The sequence below is a fragment of the Oncorhynchus clarkii genome, chromosome 3, assembly GCF_045791955.1.
Source record: "Oncorhynchus clarkii lewisi isolate Uvic-CL-2024 chromosome 3, UVic_Ocla_1.0, whole genome shotgun sequence".
NCBI lineage: Eukaryota > Metazoa > Chordata > Actinopteri > Salmoniformes > Salmonidae > Oncorhynchus > Oncorhynchus clarkii.
The window spans coordinates 41,371,876-41,387,843 of record NC_092149.1 but is presented as its reverse complement, the minus strand read 5'-3'; the positions used below and the strand labels follow the sequence as shown (position 1 = coordinate 41,387,843).

General features: G+C 42.5%; 1 pseudogene; it reads left to right on the top strand.

Annotated features, from left to right (window-relative positions):
* Window positions 1-15,968, top strand: part of LOC139385559 (transcription elongation factor A protein 3-like) — a 39,691-nt pseudogene that overhangs the window by 8,052 nt on the left and 15,671 nt on the right.

Below are 15,968 nucleotides of genomic sequence, written 5' to 3'. Positions count from 1 at the left end.
TTTGTTATAGATCATCATCTACCTCTGTTTTATCAGACACAGTGAAATGTGCCCTGACATCACTGTTTTACCATTTGTTTTGTTGTCATAGGTAGTACTTTATACAGCACAGCAAAGTCAAAATCATTGCATCAATGAACATGTTCCTCCTTTTTTGATGATAAACTGTCAGCGATACACAGAAAATGACAAAAGTGCCTCCCGCCACCAGAGACTCTGGGTTCGCGCCCAGGCTCTGTCATAACCGGCCGCGTCCATGGGGCGACGCACAATTGGCCTAGCATCATTAGGGAGGGTTTGGCCGGTAGGGAAATCCTTGTCTCATCGCGCACCAGCGACTCCTGTGGTGGCCCGGGTGCAGTGCACGCTAACCAAGGTTTCCAGGTGCACGGTGTTTCCTCCGACACATTGGTGCGGCTGGCTTCCGGTTTGGATGGCGCTGTGTTAAGAAGCAGTGCGGCTTGGTTGGGTTGTGTATCGGAGGACGCATGACTTTCAACCTTCGTCTCTCCCGAGCCCGTACGGGAGTTGTAGCGATGCGACAAGATAGTAGCTACTAAACATTTGGATACCACGAAATTGGGGAGAAAAAGGGGTACAATTTAAAAAATAATCATTTTTAAATGACAAACGTTTTCAGGCGTTCTCTTCTGTCAAACTATATTTATTTCACAAGACATATTGGACAACAGTATAAATTGTCCTTCCTGTATTATACTTATGCAAAAATGTGTATTCTATTCTACTGAGCCATTTACTTTATGTTCGTTCGTATTCTTATCTTTTATTACTTCTTATAGTTGTTGCATTGTCGAGGAGCAACCTGCAAGCAGTGATGGCAAAAGTCCGGAATTGTCATACTTGTGTAAAAGTAAAGATACCGTAATAGAAAATGACTCAAGTGAAAGTCACCCAGTAAAATACTACTTGAGTAAACGTCAAAGTATTTGGTTTTAAATATACTTAAGTATCAAAAGTAAATGTAATTGCTAAAATATACTTAATTATATTTTCTTGAGGCGGCAGGTAGCCTAGTGGTTAGAGCATTGGGCCAGTAACCGAAAGGTTACAGAAAATGGGTGTCAAGGAAAATGTATGGAGTAAAAATATATCATTTTCTTTAGGAATGTAGTAAAGTAAAAGTTGTCAAAAATATAAATTGTAAAGTACAGATACCGCAATAAACTACTTAAATAGTGTATTTTTACTTAAGTACACCACTGCCTGCAAGTAAGCTTTTCGTTGGATGGTGCATGTGTATCCCCTATACACGACTATTAAAACTTTAAACATGAGTGTGCTACTATACTATCGATAGCAATGATGAATAGTAGTGATGATTGAAAATAATATTTTACATTTAGAAAAGAGCCTTCGTGGATTTCTGTGGTTAGAAAAGAGACTCCAGACCCCAATGCTCCTTTTGCACCTCTCCATCTCCATCCTCCCCCTCCTATGAAGCGCCCGTCAGTGGAAGTCAAAAAGGAGAGGTCACTGTGATGTTGCATGGTTGTTTTTTTGTGTGGTTACTTTTGAGTGTTAGCAATGTTTGTTCTCTGTGACATTGTTGAACTGCTCCTATTGATAGATATGCTAAATGGATTATATTAATTCCGACACAACGCATTTTTGTTGCTTTTACTTGTGAAGTTTCAAACATCACTTTCTTTGCTGTTTGCTACCCAGAGAGGAGTTGTCAGATTACAAACCCGTTTCTCTGAAGGTTATGTCATCTGACCATGTGAAAAAGGATGGGTCTGGGATCTGTAAATCATACTACCTCATTCATGTTAAGTTTGCTCAATTGTGTTTAGCCTTTTCAGTACATGTTCCTAATGTCATGATAAATATAGTATCCAACAGTAATTTAATAGTTCCTGTTATATAGTGCCTTCGGAAAGTACCTTGACCTTTTCCACATTTTGTTAGGTTCTCTGGGTTGTACATTACCCCATAATGACTAAGAAAAAACTAGTTTAGAAATTATCGCTAATTTATTAAGAATAAAAACAAAAAAATATCAGTATTCAGACCCTTTGTTGAAGCACCTTTGGCAGTGATTACAGCCTCGAGTCTTCTTGGGTATGACACTACAAGCTTAGCACACCTGTATTTGGGGAGTTTCTCCAAGTCTTCTCTGCAGAGCCTCTCAAACTCTGTCAGGTTCGATGGGGAGCGTCGCTGCACAGCTATTTTCATGTCTCTAGAGATTTTTGATTGGGTTCAAGTCCGGGCTCTAGCTGGGCCAGCCAATCAAGGACATTCAGAGACTTGTCTCGAAGCCACTCCTGCGTTGTCTTGGCTGTGTGCTTTGGGTCGTTGTCCTGTTGGAAGGTGAACCCCAGTCTGAGGGCCTGACTAGTCTCCCTGTCCCTGCGCTGAAAAACAACCCCACAGAATGATGCTGCCACTACCATGCTTCAACGTAGGGATGGTGCCAGATTTCCTCCAGACGTGACGCTTGGCATTCAGGCCAAAGAGTTCAATTTTGGTTTCATCAGACCAGAGAATCTTGTTTTCCCATGGTCTGAGAATCTTTAGGTGCCTTTTGGCAAACTCCAAGTGGGCTGTCATGTGCCTTTTTTGTTACTGAGGAGTGGCTTCCGTCTGGCCTCTCTACCATAAAAACCTTATGGTGGAGTGCTGCAGAGATGGTTGTCTTTCTGGAAGGTTCTCCCATCTCCACAGAGGAACTCTAGAGCTCTGTCAGAGTGACCATTGAGTTCTTGGTCACCTCCCTTGACCAAGGCCCTTCTCTCCCGATTGCTGAGTTTGGCCGGGTGGACAGCTCTAGGAATAGTCTTGGTGGTTCCAAACTTCTTCCATTTAACAATGATGGAAGCCACTGTGTTCTTAGGGACCTTCAATGCTGCAGAAATGTTTTGGTAGCCTGTCCCAGATCTGTGCCTCGACACAATCCTGTCTCGGAGCTGTACGGACAATTCCTTCGACCTCATGGCTTGGTTTTTGTTCTGACATGCACTGTCCACTGTGGGACATTATATAGACAGGTGTGTGCCTTTCCAAATCATGTCCAATCAATTGAATTTACCACAGGTGGACTCCAAGTTGTAGAAACATCTTAAGGATGATCAATAGAAACAGGATGTACCTGAGCTCAATTTAGAGTCTCATAAGCAAAGAGTCTGAATACTTATGTAAATAAGGTATTTTTTGTTTTGCAAACATTTCTAAAAACCTGTTTTCGCTTTGCCATTATGGGGTGTTCTGTGTAGATGGTTGAGGAAATTGTTTTATTTGATCCATTTTAGAATAGGGCTGTAACAAAACACAATTTGGAAAAAGTCGAAGGGTCTGAATACTTTCATGACATTCTCTAAATGTGGATGATGATATAATTTTGTTAAATTAGATGAAGATTATTATGACAACAGTTGCAAAGCACTGCTAACCGTTCTCCTTTTGCAGAAAATACTCCGATAGCAAAGTGCCCAAAGGACCATCTGTTGATGCCAAGGAAGAAAGGTTGGCAGGCCATAGTGCACAGATGCATGCATAATTATACACTGCATGTGGGCCTATGTGCTTGTTTAAGTTGAATCCCACTGACATGAGTTGTGGTTGTATTATTTGGTGCTATTAGAGAGTTGTGTTAACCCCTTCATTGGTGCAGAGGTCTTCATAGGGAAATACTGTATGTGTGCATATTTATCTGTGCTTCGCCACCTTGTCATGTTGTCTGCCCTCTGCTGGTGAAGCTGTTTGATCAAGCATGCCTGCTCCCTGAATGCTGTGTGCTTTTTTCCAATCAGCAATGGCTGCAATACATGCAAATGTTACGTACAAATGTTTCCTGTTTCAGAAACGATTTGTCAGATTCCAAACCAAAACCTGCTAAAAGTCCTAGTCTGGATGGCAAGAAAGACAGGTCTGCATAAGCAGGATCATATTATTTTTATTTATTTAACCTTTATTTAACTAGGCAAGTCAGTTAAGAACAAATTCTTATTTTCAGTGACGGCCTAGGAACAGTGGGTTAACTGCCTGTTCAGGGACATAACGACAGATTTGTACCTTGTCAGCTCAGGGGTTTGAACTTGCAACCTTCCGGTTACTAGTCCAACGCTCTAACCACTAGGCTACCAATTATTGGTGGATGTACAGTCATGGCCAAAAGTTTTGAGAATGACACAAATACTAATTTCCACAAAGTTTGCTGCTTCATTGTCTTTAGATACTTTTGTCAGATGTTACTATGGAATATAGTATAATTACAAGTATTTCATAAGTGTCAAAGGATTTTATTGACAATTACATGAAGTTAATGCAAAGAGTCAATATTTGCAGTGTTGACCCTTCTTTTTCAAGACCTCTGCAATCCGCTCTGACATGCTGTCAATTAACTTCTGGGCCGCATCCTGACTGATGGCAGCCCATTCTTGCATAATCAATGCTTGGAGTTTGTCAGAATTTGTGGGGTTTTGTTTGTCTACCCGCCTCTTGAGGATTGACCATAAATCAATGGGATTAAGATCTGGGGAGTTTCCTGGCCATGGACCCAAAATATCGATGTTTTGTTCCCCGAGCCACTTAGTTATCACTTTTGCCTTATGGCAAGGTGCTCCATCATCCTGGAAAAAGCATTGTTCGTCACCAAACTGTACTTGGATGGTTGGGAGGAGTTGCTCTCGGAGGCTGTGTTCTTAGACAAAATTGTGAGTGAGCCCACTCCCTTGGCTGAGAAGCAACCCCACACATGAATGGTCTCAGAATGCTTTACTGTTGGCATGACACCGGACTGATGGTAGCGCATTCTTGTCTTCTCCGGACAAGCTTTTTTTCCGGATGCCCCAAACAATCGGAAAGGGGATTCATCAGAGAAAATGATTTTACCCCAGTCCTCAGCAGTCCAATCCCTGTACCTTTTGCAGAATATCAGTCTGTCCCTGATGTTTTTCCTGGAGAGAAGTGTCTTCTTTGCTGACGTTTTTGACACCAGACCATCCTCCAAAAGTCTTCGCATCACTGTGCGTGCAGATGCACTCACACCTGCCTGCTGCCATTCCTGAGCAAGCTCTGTACTGGTGGTGCCCCGATCCCGCAGCTGAATCAACTTTAGGAGATGGTCCTGGCTCTTGCTGAACTTTCTTGGGCAGCCTGAAGTCTTCTTCACAACAATTGAACCGCTTTCCTTGAAGTTCTTGATGATCAGATAAATGGTATATTTAGGTGCCTGTGAAGCCCTTTTTGTGCAACGCAATGATGACGGCACGTGTTTCCTTGCAGGTAACCATGGTTGACAGAGGAAGAATAATGATTCCCAGCACCACCTTCCTTTTGAAGCTTCCAGTCTGTTATTTGAACTCAATCAGCATGACAGAGTGATCTCCAGCCTTGTCCTCGTCAACACTCACACCTGTGTTAACAAGAGAATCACTAACATTATGTCAGCTGGTCCTTTTGTGGCAGGGTTGAAATGCAGTGGAAATGTTTTGGGGGATTCAGTTCATTTCCATGGTAAAGAGGGACTTTGCAATAAATTGCAATTCATCTGATCACTCTTCATAATATTCTGGAGAAAATGCAAATTGCCATCATACAAACTGAGGCAGCAGACTTTGTGAAAATTAATATTTGTGTCATTCTCAAAACTTTTGGCCACGACTGTACTAAACTTCACTCTAAAAACACTTATTGACCTCACTTTTAAAACTATATGAAGTGAACTTTGAAGGAAAATAATTAAATCAAGAAATATTGTAATTTGTAAAGCTCTTTTCTCACACCCAAGGCACTGATTTGTTTTATATAATAATAAAAGCAGACAACAATCAATGCTATATACAGGTGTTGTCCAATCCGTTGAATATAATTAACATTGGTCATTGAAAGCTTTTCTGAACAGCTCAGTCATTTAGCTTTGCCTTAAGTAAGGCCAGAGACTCTACAGCCCTGACAGTGACTTTAAGTGCGTTCCACAGCCTAGGAGCTGCACAACTGAAAGCCCTGTCACCCATAGTTTTTTGTCTGCTCTGGGACTGCTGAAGGGAGATGGACTTGTAGGAGTGAACGGAGTGTACGACGAAGTCAGACAGATACTTGGGTCCAGAGTTGTGGATAGCTTGGTAGGTGTGAAGTCAATGTGTGAGCATGTGGGGAGCCAGTGGAGGTTGAACAGAGTTGGAGTGATGTACTCATTGGGGAAGTGTGGTTGAGGACACATGCAGCACAGTTCTGGACATATTGTAGCCTTCTTAGGCACTTGTCATATTTGTCAACCAACACGGTATTACAATAGTCCAAACGGGATAAGATAAACATGTGGATGAGTTGCTCAGCTGAAGGCTGTAAAAGTGTAGGTTACATAGGTCGTAACCTGGCAATGCTCCATAGATAGAAACATTTAACTTTGGTAACACTTCTGATGTGGGCCTCAAACGAGAGCTGACTGTCAAATATCACACCCAGATTGCGGACCTCACTGGAGGGGAGGACCTTGACACCATCAATATTGAGGCTGTAGCTGCTGATTTAGTCCATGATGCGAGTGCCAATCAGGAAGACCTCTGTCTTTTTGCAGTTTAACTGCAGGAAACTCAGCTGTATCCACGCTTTGCTGTCCTGCAGGCAACTGACCAGGAATGCAGTGGCATTGGCAGTGTTTGTGGAGATATACAGCTGAGTGTCTTCAGCATAAAAGTTAAAGCCCAGTCCATGTTTCCCAGTGGCAGCATGTAGATCCAAAACAGTAGCTGCCCGAGCCTTGAGGGACCCCCTGGCGGATCAGTGAGATAGGACCTGAACCAGTCCTGGACAGTGTCTGACAGGCCCGGTAGCTTCACCTTGCGGTCCAGCAGAATGGCATCGCTGAATGCTGCATTGAGGTCCAGCAGTATGAGGATGCTGGCAGCCCCAGAGTCTGCATTCATGAGGAGGTCATTGGTGACCCTTACCAAAGCAGTCTCTGTGTCTGAAACCAGACGGGAAGGGCTCAAGTAGGTTGTGAGTGGCAAGATGTTGTTGGACTTGGCTAGACATATCATGTTTGAGGAGCTTACTCAGCAAGGTCAGGTTGGAGATAGGCCTGTAGTTCTGGAGGTTGTCAGGGTCAGATCCAGGCTTTTTAAGTACTGGTGTGACTGCGGCGAGTTTGAGCTGTGGAGGGACACATCCAGTGGTTCATGATTTCTGTGAAGAAAAGGCTCCAGAACAGATAACTAGGACTTGACAAGTGAGGTGGGGATAGGGTCAAGTGAGCAAGTTGTGGGCCTCAATGTTCTAACCAGCTTGGTTACATCAGCTGCAGTGACTGTGGTGAACATGGAGAACCTTGACCCAGGGAGCATAGGACTGTGTAGATCAACTACAGGGTCTGGAGAGGACAGGAAGATGTTATTGAGATTTTCAATTTTGCTTTGGAAGAAACAAAGGTATTGATTGCACCGTTCTGGGGAGGCTGAGGTAGCAGAGTTGTTCACAGGCTGAAGGAGCTTGCTCACAGTAGAGAACAGCACCTGGGAGTAACCACTGCTGTTGCTGATCAGTTGGGAGTAGTAGTAGTAACATGGTCAAATGAAAGTAAAAAAAACAGAATCTAGCACTCACTAAGATGAACAGCAGTGTCACAAGGTGACAGGTTTTCCTCTCTCTCTCTCGTTGTTGTAGAAAGGACTCCACTGACTCCAAGCACAGCCTTTCTGTGAAACGTCATTCGACTGACTCCAAATCCGACAGGTAGGTAGGTACTGGCTCTCATTCAGATTCATTACTATGACTGACACTTCTCTGGTCATTACTGCTAATATCCTTAATAAGGCAGAACAGTTGAAACTGGAGCAGCAGCACGGCCAGGTGGACTGGGGACAGCAAGGAGTCATCATGTCAGGTAGTCCTGAGGCATAGTCCTAGGGCTCAGGTTCTCCGAGAGAGAGAAAGAAAGAGAGAAAGAGAGAATTAGAGAGAGCACACTTACATTCACACAGGACACCGAATAGGACAGGAGAAGTACTCCAGATATAACAAACTGACCCCAGCCCCCCGACACATAAACTATTTCAGCATTAATACTGGAGGCTGAGACATGAGGGGTCAGGAGACACTGTGGCCCCATCCGAGGACACCCCAGGTGCCAAACAGGAAGGATATAACCCCACCCAGTTTGCCAAAGCACAGCCCCCACACCACTAGAGGGATATCTTCAACCACCAACTTACCATCCTGGGACAAGGCCGAGTATAGCCCACAAAGATCTCCGCCACGGCACAACCCGGGGGGGGGGGGGCGAACCCAGGCAGGAAGATCACATCAGTGACTCAACCCACTCAAGTGACGCACCCCCCCAGGGACGGTATGAAAGAGCCCCAGTAAGCCAGTGACTCAGCCCCTGTAATAGGGTTAGAGGCAGAGAATCCCAGTGGAAAGAGGGGAGAACCGGCCAGGCAGAGACAGCAAGGGCGGTTCGTTGCTCCAGAGCCTTTCCGTTCACCTTCCCACTCCTGGGCCAGACTACACTCAATCATATGACCCACTGAAGAGATGAGTCTTCAGTAAAGACTTAAAGGTTGAGACCGAGTTTGCCTACATGGGTAGGCAGACCATTCCATAAAAATGGAGCTCTATAGGAGAAAGCCCTGCCTCCAGCTGTTTGCTTAGAAATTCTAGGGACAAGTAGTAGGCCTGCGTCTTGTGACCGTAGCGTACGTGTAGGTATGTACGGCAGGACCAAATCAGAGAGATAGGTAGGAGAAAGCCCATGTAATGCTTTGTAGGTTAGCAGTAAAACCCATGACCCACCCCTGCCTCTAACATATTCCTAAGATGTTGTATTAATGAGAGAGAGAGTCAAGAAAGTCAAGCACCTACCAAAACATTTGAGTAGACACATTTCCCTCAGAGATTTCATCCATCTATCTATCTATCTATCTATCTATCTATCTGATGACTAGTGATGAGCTGAAGCAGCTGAGGAACAATCTGACTAAGGAGGCCATTAGGGAACACCAGCTGTCCAAAACCAGCGGTACCATTTCTGATCTGTTTCAGTGCAGCAAAAATAACTGCATCTACAACCAGGTAAACATACCATATTCTGCATATTACAAGGTATATACTATATTTTACTTAAACAGATACACACTGCTCACTGCACTGTAAACATACATATGCTCTACATACTGACCCAATATCAGTTTTATATTGTACGCTCTACCAGTTCCAGTTACATTTTACACAGTGAGATACAGTGGAGACAGCTTGTGCTGTTGAATGAAAGCTGCCTTCGTATTAACTGTGTGTGTTTGTGTGTGTGTGTGTGTGTGTGTGTGTGTGTGTGTGTGTGTGTGTGTGTGTGTGTGTGTGTGTGTGTGTGTGTGTGTGTGTGTGTGTGTGTGTGTGTGTGTGTGTGTGTGTGTGTGTGTGTGTGTGTAGATGCAGACCCGCAGCGCTGACGAGCCTATGACCACTTTTGTTCTTTGTAACGAGTGTGGGAACCGCTGGAAGGTGAGACATTTCCCTCACCAGTTCAGATAAAGCCCATTAAAATACATAAAGCTAGCCCAGCACATACAGTGGTGTCTGAGGCATAACAATCAAATCAAATCAAATTTATTTATATAGCCCTTCGTACATCAGCTGATATCTCAAAGTGCTGTACAGAAACCCAGCCTAAAACCCCAAACAGCAAGCAATGCAGGTGTAGAAGCACGGTGGCTAGGAAAAACTCCCTAGAATGGCCAAAACCTAGGAAGAAACCTAGAGAGGAACCAGGCTATGTGGGGTGGCCAGTCCTTTTCTGGCTGTGCCGGTGGAGATTATAACAGAACATGGTCAAGATGTTCAAATGTTCATAAATGACCAGCATGGTCGAATAATAATAAGGCAGGACAGTTGAAACTGGAGCAGCAGCACAGTCAGGTGGACTGGGGACAGCAAGGAGTCATCATGTCAGGTATTCCTGGGGCATGGTCCTAGGGCTCAGGTCCTCCGAGAGAGAGAAAGAAAGAGAGAATTAGAGAGAGCATATGTGGGATGGCCAGTCCTCTTCTGGCTGTGCCGGGTGGAGATTATAACAGAACAATGGTCCACAGACATAAATAATCTATTAATTTACTAATATTAATTTGTTTTCTATTCCAGTTCTGCTGATGTGGCCCACCTCCAATGATGATGTTGCAGACCACATTTTTCTATGAGGGGTTATAATGTTTAGCAATGAGTAATTTTACAAAAACAAAAATGAATACTTACAATTTATAATTGACTTTTTAAGATGGGCTCCCGAGTGGCGCAGCGGTCTAAGGCACTGCATCTCAGTGCAAGAGGCATCACTACAGTCTCTGGTTCAATTCCAGGCTGTATCATCTGGCCGTGATTGGGAGTCCCATAGGGCAGGGCACAATTGGCCCAGCGTCGTCCGGGTTTGGCCGGGGTAGGCCGTCATTGTAAATAAGAATTTGTTCTTAATTAACTGACTTATTTTAAATGTAACCTTTATTTAACTATGGTGATTTTAATGGGGTTTGAAACATTTTTGTAAGATGCAGGGGTTGAGACAGTCTCCAGATTGATGGCAGTGTCATTTAATCTGTCCTGGTTGGACACAGGTAATTCAATGGTGCTGAGGAGATGCAGCAGCCTTTTATGAATTTCACTGACATCAAAATTGTTTTTTTCCATCGTTAAAAAAAGTAATTATAGTCTTTAAATCCGCAAAGACCACAGATCAAATCAGAAATCAAGTATGAAAGCTTATCATGCAACCCGTTTCAATTAAAACATCTTTATTGTTAAAATCTCAAGCCCAAACTTCTGAGGTTTTATTGTCACTGTTTGGGCTTCAGTTAGGGAATAATATGATTCATTTTTCTAGATATAGTAAAGACCAAAAAACGGTATTTATGTAATTTGTGGGTTTCGCTCTGTGAAATTTTAAAAGAGCAGCTAAAATGTATATACATATTTATGAATAAGTGGAGTTGATTATTTTCATATGTACTGTATAATATATGAAATAGTAATAAGTCTCCTACATATTGCTTTGCATCATAATTGAATGAGTAAACAGTATTGAAATTATGCTAATTAATACAAAATAATGTCATTGTCAAATTGTGTTTGAACTACCGGTGAAATGGAAAAGTCAATATACAGTACCACTAAGGGCAGCCACAAGATGGCGAGGAAGAGTAATTTATACTGTAAGAGCTCCCACTTGCAAATGACGTATCATTTAGGGACTGAATGTTATTTACAGTACCAGTCAAAAGTTTGTACACACCTACTCATTCAAGGGTTTTTCTTTATGTTTACTGTTTTCTACATTGTATAATAATAGTGAAGACATCAAAACTATGAAATAACATATATGGAATCATGCAGTAACCAGCATTTATTTTTAAACAAATCAAAATATATTTGAGGTTCTTCAAAGTAGCCACCCTTTGCCTTGATGAAAGCTTTGTACACTCTTAGCATTCTCTAAACCAGCTTCATGAGGTAGTCAGTCACCTGGAATGCATTTAAATTAACAGGTGTGCCTTGTTAAAAGTTAATTTGTGGAATTTCTTTCCTTAATGAGTTTGAGCCAATCAGTTATGTTGTGACAAGATAGGGGTGGTATACAGAAGATAGACCTATTTGGTAAAAGACCAAGTCCATATTATGGCAAGAGCAGCTCAAATAAGTTCATTAGAGTTAACTGCACCTCAGATTGCAGCCCAAATAAATGCTTCAGAGTTTATGTAACAAACACATCTCAACATCAACTGTTCAGAGGAGACTGACTGCATTAATCAGGCCTTCATGGTCGATTTGCTGTGAAGAAACAACTACTAAAGGACACCAATAAGAAGAAGAGACTTGCTTGGGCCAAGAAACATGAGCAATGGACATTAGACTGGTGGAAATCTGTCCTTTGGTCTGATGAGTCAATTTTTAGATTTTTGGTTCCAAACGCAGAGTAGGTGAACAGATGATCTCTGCATGTGTGGTTCCCACCATGAAGCATGGAGGAGGAGGTGTGAGGGTGCTTTGCTGGTGACACTGTCTGATTTATTTAGAATTCAAGGCACACTTAACCAGCATGGCTACCACAGCATTCTGCAGCGATGCGCCATCCCACCTGGTTTTCCCTTCCCCTGGGTTTCCCTTCCCCTATCATTTGTTTTTCAACAGGACAATGACCCAACACACCTTCAGGCTGTTTGACAAAAAAGGAGAGTGATGACCTGCTGCATCAGATGATGACCTGGCAATCACCCGACCTCAACCCAATTGAGATGGTTTGGAATGAGTTGGACCGCAGAGTTAAGGAAAAGCATCCAATAAGTGCTCAGCATATGTGGGAACTCCTTCAAGACTGTTGGAAAAGCATTATAGGTGAAGCTGGTTGAGAGAATGTCTAGAGTGAGCGAAGCTGTCCTCAAGGCAAAGGGTGGCTATTTTAACGATTGTAAAATATGAAATATATTTTGATTTGTTAACACTTTTTTCTGGTTGCTACATGATTCCATATGTGTTATTTTATAGTTTTGATGTCTTCACTGTTATTCTACATTGTAGAAAATTAAGAAAAACCCTTCAATGAGTAGGTGTGTCAAAACTATTGACTGGTACTGTATAATGAGGGTTACATGGAGAAAAATGTACCTCTGAAATGAAAATGGATAGCCCTTCAGCAAAATATATTTTACCTAACGCATTTTACCTACCGCTGAAAAAAACAAGTGACGCTTCGCTATACCCAAAATAATAATTGCGCTGGCATGTGTTGTGAAATATGTTATGAATGTATTGTAATGTTTTTAAAATGGTATAACTGCCTTTATTTTGCTGGATCCCAGGAAGAGGAGCTGCTGCCTTGGATCCATAATAAATACAAATACCGTGTCATATTCCATTGCTCCATCAGTTGGCCAAGTCTTTTCACATTTGAAGTCTGATATTCAAGCACTGCAGGTGTCACTATTGGATCTAAAGTTGGTGGTAAATCCAAACAAAACGCATACTTCTTTGTAGGTCCCATAACCCATATTTAAATGAATTTGTAATGATTAGTTTGCATGGTACACAAATTGAGTGAGTTCCTTCCTGCAAACATCTTAGTATCTGGCTTGATGACAAACATGTCACTGAGCTGGTGAAAAAGTTTAAGTTTAAGGTTGGTTTCTTTTACAGAAACAAAGCATGTCTCACTTGTAATTAGAAAGGAAATTGTCCAGGACATTTTTATGTAATTTTTTGTTTACGGGGATATCAGAAAGTATTTAAACCCCTTGACCTTTTCCACATTTTGTTGTATTACAGCCTGAATTTAAAATGGATTAAATTGAGAAAAAAATTGTGACTGGCCAACACACAATACACCATAATATGTTGTTCAAAATACTGCAAAATATGTGACAAAGCAATTCACTTTTTGTTCTGAATACAAAGTATTATGTTTGGGGAAAATCCAATGCAACACATTACGTTACTGAGTACCAATCTCCATATTTTCAAGCATAGTAGTGGCTGCATCATGTTATGGGTTTGCTTGTAATTTTTAAGGACTGGGGAGTTTTTCAGGATAGAAAAAATAGACGGAATAGAGCTAAGAACAGGCAAAATCCTAGAGGAAGCCCTGGTTTAGTCTGCTTTCCACCAGACAGTAGGAGATGAATTCACCTTTCAGCAGGACAATACCCTATAATACATGGCCAAATCTACACTGGAGGTGCTTACCAAGAAGACAGTGAATGTTTCTGAGTGGCCAAGTTACAGTTGACATAATCTATGGCAAGACCTGAAAATGGTTGTCTAGCAATGATCAACAACCAATTTGAGCTTGAAATATTGTGAAACGAAAAATGGGCAAATGTACAATCCAGGTGTGAAAAGCTCAGACTTACCCAGAAAGACTGTAATCACAGCTGTAATTGCTGTCAAAGGTGCCTCTACATAGTATTGACTCAATACATCAATAAGCTGATCCCAAACAATTTAAACCAGCATCAGGAAATTGAGTCTATCATAGTTCACGTGGGATTCAATGACATTATGAAGGGCAGCTCAGAACAGCTGAAGATGGATTTTAAAGAACTGATTGGGTCACTATTTGACACCAACCAACGCCAATAATATATGTCCTCCTGCCCTCCCTAAATCGTGACATTTAACAGTTCAGCAGACTTTAAACCCTCTATACCTGGCTACGTTACTATTGCAGCTCTGTGGGTGTAACATTTATTCAACATTTTGATATCTTCTGGAAACAAAGCTCCTATTATAAAAAGATGGGATACATCCAAGTCATTTGGGTTCCTGGATCCTTTCACAGCATTTTGTGCCTAAACTTGGTGTAAGGACAAGCCTGTGGTAAAAAGGGTCACATCGAGCGAGCCTGCAGAAACAAAGAGAGCTCAGAGAAAACGTCAAAGACTGAAAACAAAGAAAAAGACAGTACCAATGAAGGATAAAGAGATGCTCACGCATTTGAGCAAGAAAACAGAGATGAGTGACTCATCAGAAGAGGAAGTCACACTGGTTATACTGACTGTTGCTGGATGGCTACACGGCTACTATATGTCTCTCCCTTACTAGAGGGGCAGTCGTTGCGCAGGGAGAGTGACACGGGCAGCTGTCCCTGGTGTCAGACACAGTCTACAAAAAGACACTAAAACACCTTCCACTTCAGCCAGCACACATGGTGTTAAAGACGTACACAGGTGAATCTCTCGCTGTGAGAGGCATTACTGATGTCGCAGTTCAGTTAAACAGACAAACTGAAAAGCTGCCACTCTATGTCGTGAAAGGAGACTTATCCAGCACTACTGGGACCATCGTGGCTGGAGAAAATAAAACTGGACTGGCCATCAGTGCATACAATGACACATGGAGAGACAGGCCTACCTGCCACCTACCTGCCAAACATTACAGAGGAGTATTTCATGGAGATCATGAAATACATTACAATGAAACTTAGCATTAAACCAGAGAGTAAATCAAAGTTTCTGAAAGCACCTTATGATACCTTATGCTATCAGACCAAAAGTCAAGGCTGACTTGGACTCTTTAGTCAAGAACAAAGTACTGGAGCCGGTCAGTGTGGTTGAATGGCCAACACCCATCATACCAGTCCTTAAGAAGGATGGTGGAATCATGAGTGTATAGACATGTCATGTGTATAGACTTTAAAGTTACAGTTAACCTTGTGTTGTCCGCTGTGCAGTATCCACTACCACACATCTGCAACTTTTTTGCCGGCTTAGCTGGCGGTCAAAAGTTCAGCTAAATCTACCTTTTTGAAGCCTACCTGCAGCTGCACATGGAAGAATAGTCACTGTGACACTGTGTTAACAACCCTCCAGGCAAGCTTCAATGCCATACAACTCTCCTTCCGTGGCCTCCAATTGCTCTTAAATACAAGTAAAACTAAATGCATGCTCTTCAACCGATCGCTACCTGCACCTACCCGCCTGTCCAACATCACTACTCTGGACGGCTCTGACTTAGAATACATGGACAACTACAAATACTTAGGTGTCTGGTTAGACTGTGAACTCTCCTTCCAGACCCATATCAAACATCTCCAATCCAAAGTTAAATCTAGAATTGGCGTCCTATTTCGCAACAAAGCATCCTTCACTCATGCTGCCAAACATACCCTTGTAAAACTGACCATCCTACCAATCCTCGACTTTGGCGATGTCATTTACAAAATAGCCTCCAATACCCTACTCAACCAATTGGATGCAGTCTATCACAGTGCAATCCGTTTTGTCACCAAAGCCCCATATACTACCCACCATTGCGACCTGTACGCTCTCGTTGGCTGGCCCTCGCTTCATACTCGTCGCCAAACCCACTGGCTCCATGTCATCTACAAGACCCTGCTAGGTAAAGTCCCCCCTTATCTCAGCTCGCTGGTCACCATAGCATCTCCCATCTGTAGCACACGCTCCCGCAGGTATATCTCTCTAGTCACCCCAAAACCAATTCTTTCTTTGGCCTGGAACGAACTACAAAAATCT